Raw genomic sequence first — 13,958 nt, 5'->3', positions numbered from 1 at the left:
GCTTTCACTTTCTTTTCTTTCTCTCTTTCTTTTGTACTGGGAATTTGAAATCAGGGCCTTATGTCAGGGCAGGCACTGGGCTGAATAAGCCATGTCTCTAGCCCTTTTTGTCCTGGTTATTTTTGAGATAGGGTCTTGTTTCCTGCCTGTGTGTGTACAGTCCATATATTAAAGACATTTTGTGTTCTAGATGGGATGAAAGGTGTGTACAACCACATCCACTTTCTTTCCATAGAGATGGAGGCATGTGCTTTCCTGCCCACACTGCTCGGAATTGCTATCCTCCCAATCTCAATCTCACGTAGTTTAGCATGACGCATGTATACCACTGCATCAGCTATGGGATTGAGAAGGGGAATCTCACATACTTTTCTGCCCAGGCGGGCCTCAAATTGTGATTTTCCCATGCTCAGCCTCCCAAGTAGCTTGGATTACAAGTGTGAGCCACCTTTACCAAGTTAGTACTTGGTCATTCATGTGGTGTGAGGGACAGAGTCTCATTCCAGATTAGAGATTCTATGATACCACTTGCCCAGCATTATGCATAGTTTTGGAAAGTTTTACCTCATCATCTCATTTAACATTTTCACTCACCCTATAGATTTAGAAATGAGGAAACAAAGGCTCAGGGAAGTGAAGTTCATTTGCTAGGGCTGCTCAGCTGGTGAGTGGCAGCTTCACACAGCCTCTGATTCCCTGTGTGGACTAAAGATGCTCTGCTCCTCTGCTTGCTCAAGTGCCCTGTAGGTTTTTCTTTATATTACCTTTGTAAGCTGAAATACAAGAGTTCCAGCATTGCTTTACCCTTTCTGTTTGGCCCGTGTTTTGCAGGGAAGCAAACTTGAAGCAGGAAGATCTTGTTGATGTGACAAGAATTTGTCTCTGTGACCGATCACAGGTTAGAGCAGAGATTTGGACCCAAGATTCTTTTCTCATCCCCTTGTTTTTGACTCTGAACTTTGAAACACCCAGGTGAGGATTGTCCTTATTAACCTGCCCAGTGTTTGATTTAATGCAAGTGAATTATTCTATGATGTGGTGGTTGCACAGGGCTGGAGGAGAGTTGGTGTGTGGGAGGAGCTCTCACCTGTCTGGAACCCTCAGACTGGGGTGTAGCTAAGATCCTGCTGTTTCTCCCTGCCTCTCCTGGCCAACAGCAGCTTTCACAGGAAGGTGGAGCTGGCCCAATCCTGACCACACCGTTGGACCTCTAGCTGTTTGAGTGGCTTTGGGTGAAGCCCTGGGTCGCTATCCTCCCACATTCCATAAGATGTCTGCCTCCTCCTAGAGCTTTTGGGAGAAGTAGCACTTTAGTTTGTGTGGAAATGGCAGATAGGTTGTAAAATGTGTCTTAATAGCGGACAGTGTTGGAGACATTGTTATATTTGGGATGCTGGACAATGGACACTTATTCTTGTGAGGTGGGAGCATTAGAAGTAGGATGGCAGGCTGTGCTTTGGGTAGGAGCCAGGCAGGACTCTGCTGCAGTATGTGTGTGTGTGTGTGTGTGTGTGTGTGTGAGAGAGAGAGAGAGAGAGAGAGAGAGAGAGAGAGAGAGAGCATGAGTGTGTCACACACTGGAGGTCTCATCTGCTTCTAATCTAAACTGGACATGCAACCTCTCACATTCTCCAGCTCTGAGGTTCTCAGTGGGCTTGTTCCCCATCTGAAAATGGGGCTGCATTAGTGCTGCCTTCCAGGATGGTCATGTGATGAGATGGGGTAATAGTGCCTGTGAGGTGAGCACTTGTATTAGTCCATTTTCTGTTGGTGTGACAGAATATCTGAGTCCAGGTAAAGAAAAGAGAATGACTTAGCTTGTGAGCCTGGAGATTCAAGAGCACGATGCTGGTCTGCTCAGCTCTGGTGAGGGCTTGCTGATGGTGTCACAGCATGCTGGGGGACATCATGGTGGGAGCACGGTAAGAGAGAACATGGTGAGGCAGGAAGCCAGAGAGTCAGGCTAGATTCACTTCATTCTTATTTTAATAACAACCCATTCTTAATGCAAACTAACTAGGGTCCTACAAGAACTACTTTAATCTCTTCTGAGGGTGCTAACCGCTCCCTCCTGTCCGCCATGACTTAATCACTTTCCACTAGTTGTGCCTTTTAAGGGTTCTTCCACCTCCATAACACCGCACAGGCCCACACCACTAGCACAGGAAGACCATCCTGAAGTGCACCATTAGCCCTGGTTGCTAACTCCTTCTTTACCTTCTAAAGGAGTGACAGTCAAATGACTACTGTCTAGGAGGAGAAAACCTGGAGTAGGAGAAAGGAGTAGACACACATGTGGCTGAATATTCTCTACGTTACAGCACTGTTAGGTACTTAAAGAATACTTTATGCCCCTAAGTACTAGCCCTCTAATTAAAAATACAAATTGTAATCTTGTTCCAAGGTGAAGAACCTGCAAATCAAGGAGGTGAAAGTGACTTTCCTGTCCCCAGCAGGGCAGACCTAGGTGGGGCTGAGGGGTAGGAGGTGGCCTAGAGGCCCAGGGTTTGTTGGTCAGATCCCAGCTTGATACTGGGTGAGTGGCACAAGGATAGCTGTGTCTCAAGTCTTCTCTCTCTTCAAGTGATCCCAGATGAACTGCTGGTCATGTGCTAGCATGATTGACTGAAGGAGCAAATACTTCCCAAACATCATCTGTTCTTGTTTCTCCCCAGCTCCTGAATAAACACTTCTGTTGTAATAGCATGTTGGTATTACAACAGTTCTTTGCTCTTCTAGTGGACAAAAAGAAGTCTTTGGTAAAGTTACAGTTTAGGCTTCTCATTGTCAACCAAAGTTGGGTTTCTTTCAAGGCTGTTAGTCAACGTGGAGCCATTATAACAAACACCTGACCCAAGTTATAAAAAGAGGAGGTTTATATGGGCTCATAGTTTTTTGGAGGTTCTAGTCACTGATCAACCTAAGACTTTTAAAGTCTAGTAGGGATGCTGTATAGCAATGATGAGGGGGTATGTGACTGAAAAAGTCTGATCATTTCATAGCCAGAAAGCAAAGGACATAGCAAGCAAGATCAATAGAAAGCCTATGGATTGGGAGAAGATCTTCACTGGCCCACAACGGACAAGGGTCTCATATCTAAAATATACTTAGAATTCAAAAAATTAAATCCCCCAACAAATCCTCAAAGCAAAGGTTACTACCACTCCAATAAAATCATGTGTGTATGTGTATATGTATGTATGTTCAAGTCTTAGACTTGAACTCAAGGCCTGGGCACGTGCTTGAGTTTTTTTTTTTTCATTCTACACTTGAACTACAGTTCCATTTCTGGCCTTTTGGTGTTTAACTGGAGATGCAAAGAGTCCTGCCTGGGTTAGCTTTGAACCATGATCCTCAGATCTCAGCCTCCTGAGTAGCTAGGATTACAGGTGTGAACCATTGGCACTCAGCAGCATAGATCCATATTTAAGGTTTGGTCCACAGTCTGGAACATTGTAGAACCTTTTAAGAGGTAAGAACTAATAGGAGATCCTTAGATCACTGCGGTCATGGCGTTGAAGGTAGTGTTGGGGCATCCTGTGAAGAGGATATCTGGGAACTGGAGGACCTTCAGAGGTTTAACTAAGCTAGAAGAGGAAGAGCTTCTCAATACCACACAGGCTAGTTTTGGTCCTCGTCCCAGATAGACACTCAGAGATGAGACTTCCATCTCTGTTTCCTCATCTATAGGCAGGGCTGGTCATTTACACAGGCTATTTATTGCACAGTGAACCTCAGGAGGGCCTGACCCCAGCACCCTGGATGGTGGTTTTCCTTCTCCTTTGCCTGTTGGCCCTGTGCCAGCACCTTGTAGCTGCTTGGCCTCACCCCAGGCTGAGTCAAGAGACCTGGGTGGAACCCACTGGGCCTAACTAGCTTTGCAGGTGGATCTGCTATGCAGCTCAGCCTTCACCAGCATGTCTGGGCCTTGGCTAGGCACATGTGATTACCAAGGACAGGTTCCTACCTTCCCCCAGGAGGGAAGAACCTGAGACAGACCTTGTTGGGAGGTTCTTGTGAGTGGGACTGGCCAGGGGCTGGCAGTCACTCATATTGCTTCCTGGGTAGAAGCATAGCCCTCCTTTTGTCCTCAGCTCCCATCTTCCCGGATTAGTTCTTTCATTTGGCTCATGATGTGAGCAGGGGGAGGGGGGAGCAGCCCTTCCAGACCCAGGGCACATGTTGCTAGGTCCCTTGATCTAGTCTGTCAACACTGGATCCAGTTTATTGGCAGTCTTTGCTGCAGCTGTGTGCACAGTGTTGAGATGTGAGACAGGGTGTGGGGGGAGGCCTTGCCGTCACTGGATAGGGAACACAGTCACATGTGTGAGTCTCAGCACAGAGTAGGTTGAACAAACGTGCTATCACAGAAGATGCAGGCCAAGTAGTATTCCTGCACTTGGGATTTTGGATGGTAGATCCATTTCTGCTATTAGAATCTGCTGTGTTATGTTTGTGTGGATGATGGAGCTCAGTGTAGGTGAAGGGGTGTGGCCAGGACTCTGTTCTAGGCCTCTGGGAGCAGGCGGTACAAGATCTTTGCCAAGCAGTTTGGCAATCTATCTAAAACCTTTACAGGAATTGCTCCCTTTACCTTGATGAGTCCATTTCTAGGAATGTATCCCAGGGAAACAGTTAAATATGCAGTTAGAGATTCCTGTGCAAGGATGTTCATTACAGTGTTGTCTATAATGGGAAACATCTGGAAGCCATTGGCACATGCAGTCACTGGCAGGGAGCCATTCACACGCTGCAGTACAGCCAGTTCTCGGGAAGGTTTGCGAGAGTTGCTTTGTCATAAGGAACCTTTACTATCTAAGATCCATTACTACTATTGATTTTGTATTTCCTGTACTTTTGTGCTCTTTGGCTAATTTTAGCCTATAGTTTCATTGTAATTCATCTGTGTAGTTGTGGGAGCCAGTACTTCATTCCTTTTCATTACTGAGTAGTATTCTATCATACAGATATAGCACCATGTTTTCAATACAATGAATGACTTGGTAGTTAGGAATGTCCCCATTTTTCTAAGCACATCCTGAAATTGGCTAGTGTCTTGGGAGTTGGGTCCTTTCCATCTGTTCCTTTCTGGAAGTTTGGAGTGGTTTGACCCTGAAAATATTAGTCTGGTAAATCCAGAGGGCTGATATACTATACCAATTACAAGGCTCTTCCAAGTCTTTGAACACTTGTGCTGCATATAAGTTATGTCTTCCTGATCAGAGTTTGATTTTGGTGCCAACAAGACTTCATGCTGGTCAGTAGTGTTCTGAAGAACTGTCTTTGTGTTTGGCCTCTGTCAAATTGGAAGAGAGCCTTGTTGATTGAGCATGACATTTTGGTGCCCTTGCCTGACACCAATATATGGCTGTTAACTCTTTCTCCCCCTCCAGCCCCACCCAACATTCTACCTCTTTGCAGAGTGCTCCTTTGTCCCAACCCTGTCACCCTGTAGCTCTTATCTTTCACCTGGACAGGAATTGTGGCCCTCTTTCTTATATTCTCTGGTCATTTTCATGAGATATCCCTGCTTCTTGAATTACCAGGAACCCAGACAGTGTCTCCTGGACTCCTAGGTCAATCCCAAGGCATCCCAGGTCCTTTTGGGCAGGCCAGTAGACTATAACATGCTCCTGTGTGTGTGTGTGTGAGAGAGAGAGAGAGAGAGAGATTTGGCTCTGGCTGCTTGCCAAGCACAGCCCAGGTACAAAGAGAGGACTGAGCCACTACTGGTTCCATGTAAAAAGGGGCAGCCAGGGGCAGTAACTCTCCAGCACACTGCCTTGTAAGTTTTGTGAGGTCTGGCATGTGATGTGTTTTACTGCCCAAACTCCATTCACAAGTAACATCCAATCCCTGGGCCTGGACAGGAAGTGGATATATTTGTCCTGGCTGGCCTCCCTTTCCTCCACATTTCTTCAGGCTGAGTACTCCATTTCATCCCTTAACCAAAAGGAATCATACTAGTAGAGAACTGTGACCATGCTGACACCAGGGCCTATGTTTTCCTTGTTGTGAACCATACTCCTGGTGTCAGTATCCATTGGGAACCTGGCAACTTCAGACAATTGCTCTACAGGCCTTGCTCTGGGAACAGCCTTCCTTCTTTGCTCCAGAGGTCCTAGATTCCTGTATGATGCTAAGGCGGACACAGGAGTAAGGGGTTCTGCCAAGGCCTCCTCTAGGACTGGTGCTGCCAGCTCCAGAGCCACCTGGAACAGACCTCACTCCTTGTTTAATCAGAAACTCTAAGGAAGGGCCTCTAGGTATCCAGGGGTTCTGGCCAGGGGCACCAATTGGAGAGTCAGTTCTGGAAACATGAGAACCAGCTCCCTGTGAGGCAGGCATAGGCTGGGAGGGGTCAGGGCTCCTTTCTGTCCACAGGGGCTCCTAGTTTTTCAAAAGTGTCCCTCGGAAGAGTCTCTCTCAAAGAGGATGGAAACAAAACAGTAACCTGTCTGGCCTGTGGCCAGCCATGTAACCTTAGAGCCACAGTCAGCAGCGACAGGACCCAGCTTATATAACCAGAAGGCTGGGGTGAGAGGTGAGTCAGGAGTGGTGGGGCCTGTGGGCTCTGTGGGAAGCTCCTACAGGGCTCTGCCCTCCTGGTTCCCATTGGCAGTGCTGTTCCTTAGCTTGGTGGGAGCCTGAGGGGGTGGACAGGCCCCTGCTGGATTTCTCAGTGCCTCCTTCCTGTGGCTGAAGATACTCAGGTGTGTGGTTACACGTGTCTATCCACGATGGCATCCACACTGCACATGGGTATGATGTCTCCGTTTCCCTGGAAACCTGCTCTGGGATGCTTTGCCTGGGGTGGAGGTGCAGAGGCTGACTCAGTGAATTGTGATGCTACTGTCTGAAAAGGCTGGGTAGCAGCCTGGAGCTGGAGAGGGTTGGGGGAAAAGCCTGCCACTTCTTTATGAAGGGCTTCACTGACAAGGTTACCAGGGCACTTGGTGTTTCTGACCATGAGTGAGGTGCATGGTGAACTGGCCAGACCACATGGCCAGGTGGTGTCAAAAGCCTGTGCTATATATATGATGTTGTCTAGCCTCTGAACAGGGCATGTGTCATGCCCATCCTTGGGTGAAGGAAGCCAGGGCTCAGAGGCACAAAAGTCTTTTCCCCACATCCCCACTAGGTCACCACAGGATCACCTGCTGTAGGCTTGAACTACATGGCTTACCTCATTCTAGAAAAAGCACTGTGAGGCATAGAGGCTTAGAATGAAAGCTTGTCCATCCACATGCATTCATCAGGCTTTCTGTGTCTAAAGACCTCAGTTCTGGTAACTCTCTGAATATACATATTTGCCTTTAGAGAGAGATGTGGTCCTTAGTGGCTCTGCCAGCCTGAGCCATGGGGTTTAGTCCTGTCTCTTCAAAGCTAGCTCCATTGGCCCTTCCCAAGTGTGGCCAGAGTGTTCCTTGTGTCTAACTACTTCTAATACCTCTTCTCATACACCACACAGGGGCCAGGCTTGATCTTCCTGTTCTCCAAACACATCTATATACAGCAAGCCTACACCAGTGTCCTCCCTGCCCGCAGGCCAGGCTCACCTGGCTGACTGCCTTCAGGGCACCTTAGGCAGCTTTGCTGGCTCTCCTTACCTCCTGGACAGCAGTGGCTATTCTTGGTAACTTCTCCTCTGCACATACTTTTTACAGGTTCTTGAAAGTGGGCCTGTACTCGTGTTTCTGGAAACAGGCTGAAGAGTAGCATTAATAACTCAGTAGAAAGTGAAGAAGCTGTTAGATGCAAATAACTTTCTTTTCTTCTGATATAATGCTTTTATTCATTTATTTTATTGGCTGATTTTTTTGTGTGTGTGCTGGTACTGGGGATTGAACTGAGGACTTGGGTGCTGTCCCTTAGCTTTTTCACTCAAGGCTAGTGTACTTGAACCATATCTCTGCCTCTGGCTTTTTCATGGCTAATTGGAGAATAAGAGTCTCAAAGCTGCCCAGGCTACCTTTGAACCTTGATCCTCAAATCTCAGCCTGTGAGTAGCTAAGGTTATAGGTGTATACTCCTGGTGTCTAGCTATAATACTTTTATGTTTGAGAATTCTGGAAATATTGTCAGACTTTCCCCCTTGCCAGAGTAGGTCTGGTGTTTAATTCCAAATTATACATACACTGTTAATAGACGCTTAAGTTTGGGCCCAGGTACAAGTGTGAGGTAGTGAAGGTAGTTAGAGGCCTTGGGGCCACCTCTTGATCCCACTGTCAGCCTGAGGCTGGAGACTAGCTGTCCATCACTGCCTGGGTACACTGCAGCCATTCTCCTGGCCCTGCTTCTGGGTGCCCCAGCATGAGTCAGAGCATGTGTAGCGTGGGCTAGTGCAGGTGGCAGGGAGCCCAGAATTAGCTCGGCTCTGCTTTACCAGGGCTGCGGGGGGCAAGGGGAAGTTGTGCTAAGCAAGGGGCCCTAGCTTCAGAGGGGTCAGATCTCAGGAGCTACCACAGACCCCAGCATGTTCTTGGTGCATGTCCAGCTGTCAGTGAGTGGTGGGTCAAAGAGCAGGTTTTATGTACCCCTCTAATGTGAACCCAGTACTCCTGAGACAAGTGACCAGGCATGGCCTGGTCACCTCTAGATTGACAGGTCACCAAGGTGACCTCCAGGGTTGCCAAGATCAGTGCCTTTATACTAGGCAAGCAGAGCCAGAGCAAACCCACCCAACACTAGACAGAATGGCACCTCCTCTGTCAGATATTCTGCTCTTTTCTGCTTTGTTAAAACAGAGACCATTGTTAGTACTTGAATAAATTGCAAAATGTTCATTCTTCCTCATGCCTTTTCCTGTTTGCCTCAATGTGTTGCCAAGGACGCCAGAGGCTGTCACCAGAGAAAACAGGGAAGAAACCCTCATCACTCTGCCAATCACCACGATAAAACATAGGGGCTGACTCCATGCCTTCCAGGGGTGTGAGAGGCCAGGCCCTTGTGAAGCCACAAGAAGAATCAGCTGGTAGAACTGTGAAATGTTTAATCACAAGCGTGTCAGCCTTGTTCTAGGAAGAAAAAGCATCTTTACAGGTCCTGGTATGTAGCATGGGCACCCACTGTAGTTTTGTGGTTTTCCTGTTACAGTGAGACTTGGGCACTGAGTGATGGATGTACTTGGAGTTTCTTTGGTTCAGTCATGTGAAGAGAACAATTTGGGATAAAATCAAAGCCTCTGGAGGCTCACTGGGTACTCAGCTTGGAATCTGATCCAGGTAACTTTTGCCTTCACACCAGGCCTTGGTCACTGGCATCTGGGTTCAGGAGGCCATGTAATTGGCTCAAGTATTGCTGAGTGGACCCATGCCTTGCCTTCCTGCTCTGGCTGTTGCCCCTAGATCGGATCTTGTCCTTCCTGGTGATCCTGGGACACAGGAAGGTGTCAGACGTGGTGGTTCCATGGCGTCTGGACCTAGCCGTCCACATGAAATAGGGATTGGAGAGCAGGACAGTCTTCCATCAGCTCTCTCCTTCTGACTGTGCTGTGTAGATGGAGGCCCCTCACTAAGTGCTGGGCTCTTCCAACTTTTCACTTCCCTGTGCTGGTATCCTACCAAGGTGCATTTGTGCCAAGGGTCTTGCAGATCTTGAGAAGCCTTCCATTGCTATGTACATCTTTCCAAAGCACAGCATGTACCCAGCAGTCTTGTTTGAGCCCCAGACCTACTGTGAGGTGGGAGAGCCAGCATGAACGTGCCCTCTATGCAGGATGAGGTACCTGAGTCCCAGAGAGCAGAAGGCATGTGCTTGAGTTAGGGACAGAGTCTTGGGCCTGTTGGGTCTCTTCTGCCTTTCCATTCACCACTTTGTCCAAGTGTCTGCTGCTTAGCTACTGCTTGGTGAGATGTGCCAAGATATGTTCCCTACACCTTTCTAACTCTTCTTTGAAGTGCAAAGCCTTCTTGGCTTTCTTTATTCTCCATGCCCAGCAAATTCATTGGAATGTGAGTCCTGAACTGTGACTTTTGTACTGAGGGGTAATTTTGTGCAACTTTGAGCTACATCACCTCGTTTAACCCTCCTGCCTACCGTGAGAGTAGATTGAGTGGTAGTAACCTTTATAGACCCTTCTTGAGGATACCCAACAGATAAATAGACCCAGGATGGGAGGACTCCAAACCCACACTTGGATAGCAGGTGGGTGTGAGAGGAGAGGGTGCCTTAATTCTGTTTTTCTCAGCTTCCAGGCTGCTCCTTGTTTAAGGGGGAATGGTTTTTATTGTGGGCAGAGAGGCTGGCTTTGTTGGTCCTAGAAACAGTGATTTGGGAAACAGGAACTCTTCAGAATGCATTTCCAGAGGAGGAATTGTGGTCTGCTATCCTTAGAATATATGTAGGTATCCTGCCTGAGGGTCACCACCAGCCTCCAGCTCTCTTGGCAAGAGCCAGGTGTTGGAAATCTATTTCTGCTTCCAGGAAGTAGAAGCCACTGGATGGAGCCATGGTGGGATCAGCCCCAGTTAGAGGTGAGGGAATGGAAGAATTCTCCCAAGTGCAGTGCCATGGGGAAGAAGGCAGATGCGTTTGGAGAAGAATTTAATGCAGCAGGAGGATTGAACATCTGGGCAAAATGTGAAAGTTTCCTCTCTTAGAATTGATTTACTCCTTTCCTGAGCTGCTGAGCCCAGCCACCCACTCCTTTTGTTGTTGGCTTCCCCTGCCTTATCTCAGACACTTTGCCCCTCCCACTGCTGGGCTTTGTGCCTGGGGACAGGCTCTGTGAGTTTACTAGTGGTGAAAGGGAACCAGGGAGAAAGAGCAAGGTGGCCAGGTGGCCTGGGGCGTGCTTACAGATGGGGTGTTCAGTGCCAAGCTTCTGCTCCCCAGTGGGGAGTCAGGTTTCCATGGGCCTTAGAGCCAGCAGGTAGGTTGCAGCAGGAATGTGCTAGAAGGGGGAAATGCCATTCACTAGCCAGTGTTGCTCTTATCCTGCAGCCTGACAGCTAGGTTTGTTGTACTTTCAAGTTGCATGAATAGAGGTTTCATGATGGTTGCTTAGATCCAAGTTACAAGAGAACCTTTAGTACCTCCTCTTGCATTCTATCCCAGATACATAGTAGGGGTTTTTCAATAACTGCCCTTCTCTTCTGATCAGCTGTAGCATGTACATCATGAAGATGTTGCATGTAAATTAGAAGAAAATTGAACCAAAGTAATATAATTTTCTGAACAAATCAGTACCCCTTGAACACAGAGAATCTAATGCAAATACTGGAAGTGAAACTTAAGAATCTGCTGTGGTTGCTGTCTGGGGCTTCTGAATTTCATGGTGTGCACAGAAAACTTACCCGGAAGTTATCCGACAGCTTTCTGTCAGGCTTCTCTGAATCTTCACGGGAGAGGCCTCCCAGGAGCCTAAGGTGCTGATTCACTGTGTGAGGCTTTAAATCAGGACACGATCAGACACTCTGTACTCTTCATGTTTGCATACTGGGTTAGGCAAGTTGAATTTCAAGCAGCTTTTTTCTGTATATAGCCCTCTGAACCTTTAGGATTTTTCTGGCTAGTTACACAAGTGAATACAGAGCCTCAGTCTAGGCTGAGAGCAAATAGAGTGAGATGTTAACACAGTTCATTTCTGTACACAGTGGACACTGTGAGGCTCAGCCTGTTTCTTAAGTGCAGTGCCTGGCCTTTTGTAAATTCCGAATGTCTTTGTACTGCTCATGGAGGCTACACCAGAGAAGGGAAGGTCATTGGACTGTAAGCCACCTGGGAAACCTGAGCCCCAGTCTCTTGTGCAGGGCAAGTGGCAGCTTGTACCAGGGAAGGGAAGGAACAGCCCTTTGAGGTATTTATCTGCCTGATAGGCACTTACAGGGACAGGCTTGAGTTTGGCTTTGAATTTTTATTTGAGCTGATAAAATCTTTCTGTTTACTTGAATTCTGTTAGGTTTAAAAGCCATGCACACAGGGTATGAGGTGGGAGAAGTGGAAGCCTTGGCGTTATCTAGCTGGATGGCCTCTCCCCCACCAGTCTTCTTTGCATTTGCCAACCTTCTAACTTTGGTTAGAAGGTTGACTTGTGTGCTAGGCGTCTTTCCATTGCCATAGCAAATACCCGAGGATCAACTTATGAAGAAAAAAGGTATATTTTGAGTCTGCTTTAGAGATTTCAGTCCAAGATTGATCAGCCTCTTTGCTTTTGGCTCAGTGGCAAGGTAGCACATCATGGCACTTCATGACGGGGTGCAAAAATCAGAGACAGGAGGAGTCTGGGGTCCCATACTCCCTTTTAAGAACCCTCCTTCAACCTTTCTTTGATTTGTTGTGTTTCTGGGCTTTATTCAGAAAATTTCGGCCTGTGCCAAGGAGCTTAGAGTTTCTCCTATTCCTTCCTGTAATGTTTTCAGAGTGTCTGCTTTGACTTCAGGGTCTTTGATCCATTTGGAGTTATTCTGGTGCAGGGTGATATATAGGGAGCTAGCTATAGTTTTCTACAAGTGTTTAACCAATTTTTCCAGCATCATTTACTGAAGAGGCTGTCTTTTTTCCATTCTATTATTTTTAGCTCTGTTATCAAAGATTAGGTGGCTCTAGGTCTGTGGGTTCATTTCTGGGTCTTCACTTCTATTCCATTGGTCTTCAGGTCTGTTCTTGTGCCAATACCAAGCTGTTTTGATTACTGTAGCTTTGTAGTAGAGTTTGAAATTTGGTATTGATATTCCTCCAGCACTGTTCTTTCTGCTAAGGATTGTTTTTGCTATTTGGGGTCTTTTATTGTTCCATATTAATTTTTGGATTGCTTCTTCTATTTCCTTGAAGAATGAGATTGGGATATTGATAGGTATCACATTGAATTTGTAGATAGCCTTTGGCAGTATTGCCATTTTCACAATGTTAATCATCCCAATTCAAGAGCATGGGAGGTTTTTGGACAAATGGGATTGTATGAAACTACAGAGCTTCTGCATGGCAAAGGACATAGCTAGCAAGATTGGGAGAAGATCTTCACTAGCCATACAACGGACAAGGGTCTCATATCTAAAATATACCTGGAACTCAAAAAATTAAATCCCCAATAAATCCTCAAAGAAACAATGGCTTGATTAATAAATGGGCTAAAAACTTAAAGAAAGACTTCTCTGAAGAGGAAATAAGAATGGCTAATAGAGACATGAAGAAATACTCAACTTCTCTATCCATAAAAGAAATGCAAATCAAAACAACATTGATATTCCACCTCACCCCAGTTAGAATGGCTATATCAAGAACTCTAATAACAACAGATGCTGGAGAGGATGTGGCCAGAAGGGAACCCTACTGCATTGTTGGTGGGAGTGTAAACTTGTTCAACCACTTTGGAAAGCAGTATAGAGGTTCTTCAGAAGACTCCATATAGAGCTCCCCTATGACTCAGCAATCCCACTTTTAGGCATTTACCCAAAGGATCACAAACAAGACCATACTAAAGCTACCAGCATAGATATGCTTATCACAGCATTATTCACCATAACTAAGATATGGAACCAACCCAGAAGCCCCTCAGTAGATGAATGGATCAAGAAAATGTGGCATATACATACATATATATATATATATATATATATATATATATATATATATAATGGAATTCTATGCCTCCATCAGAAAGAATTAAATTGCCCCATTTGTTAGGAAATGGAAAGACATGGAAAAATTTCTATTAAGTGAAGTAAGCCAGAGGTCCCATGGTTTCCCTTATCTGTAATAATTAGTATAGGCCAAGCAGAAGAAGTCAAAAGCTATGTACATATAACCATATAACCTGATGCTAAGTGAAATGAACCCCAAGATAGGAACACAGAGATTTTATCTTTTTTTGTTATTTGTAATGTAATTATAATGTACTATGTGATTTTTGCGTGTGTGTTTTTGTATATTCTTCCCCCATGGTATAACCCCTGTGGTCATTGTATTTGATTCTGGTGTTCTGCATCTTGTATACATTTTTCTAATTTGGGGAGGGG

The sequence above is a fragment of the Dipodomys ordii genome, unplaced genomic scaffold, assembly GCF_000151885.1.
Source record: "Dipodomys ordii isolate 6190 unplaced genomic scaffold, Dord_2.0 Scaffold47, whole genome shotgun sequence".
NCBI classification, from domain to species: domain Eukaryota; kingdom Metazoa; phylum Chordata; class Mammalia; order Rodentia; family Heteromyidae; genus Dipodomys; species Dipodomys ordii.
This window is presented reverse-complemented; position numbering follows the sequence as displayed.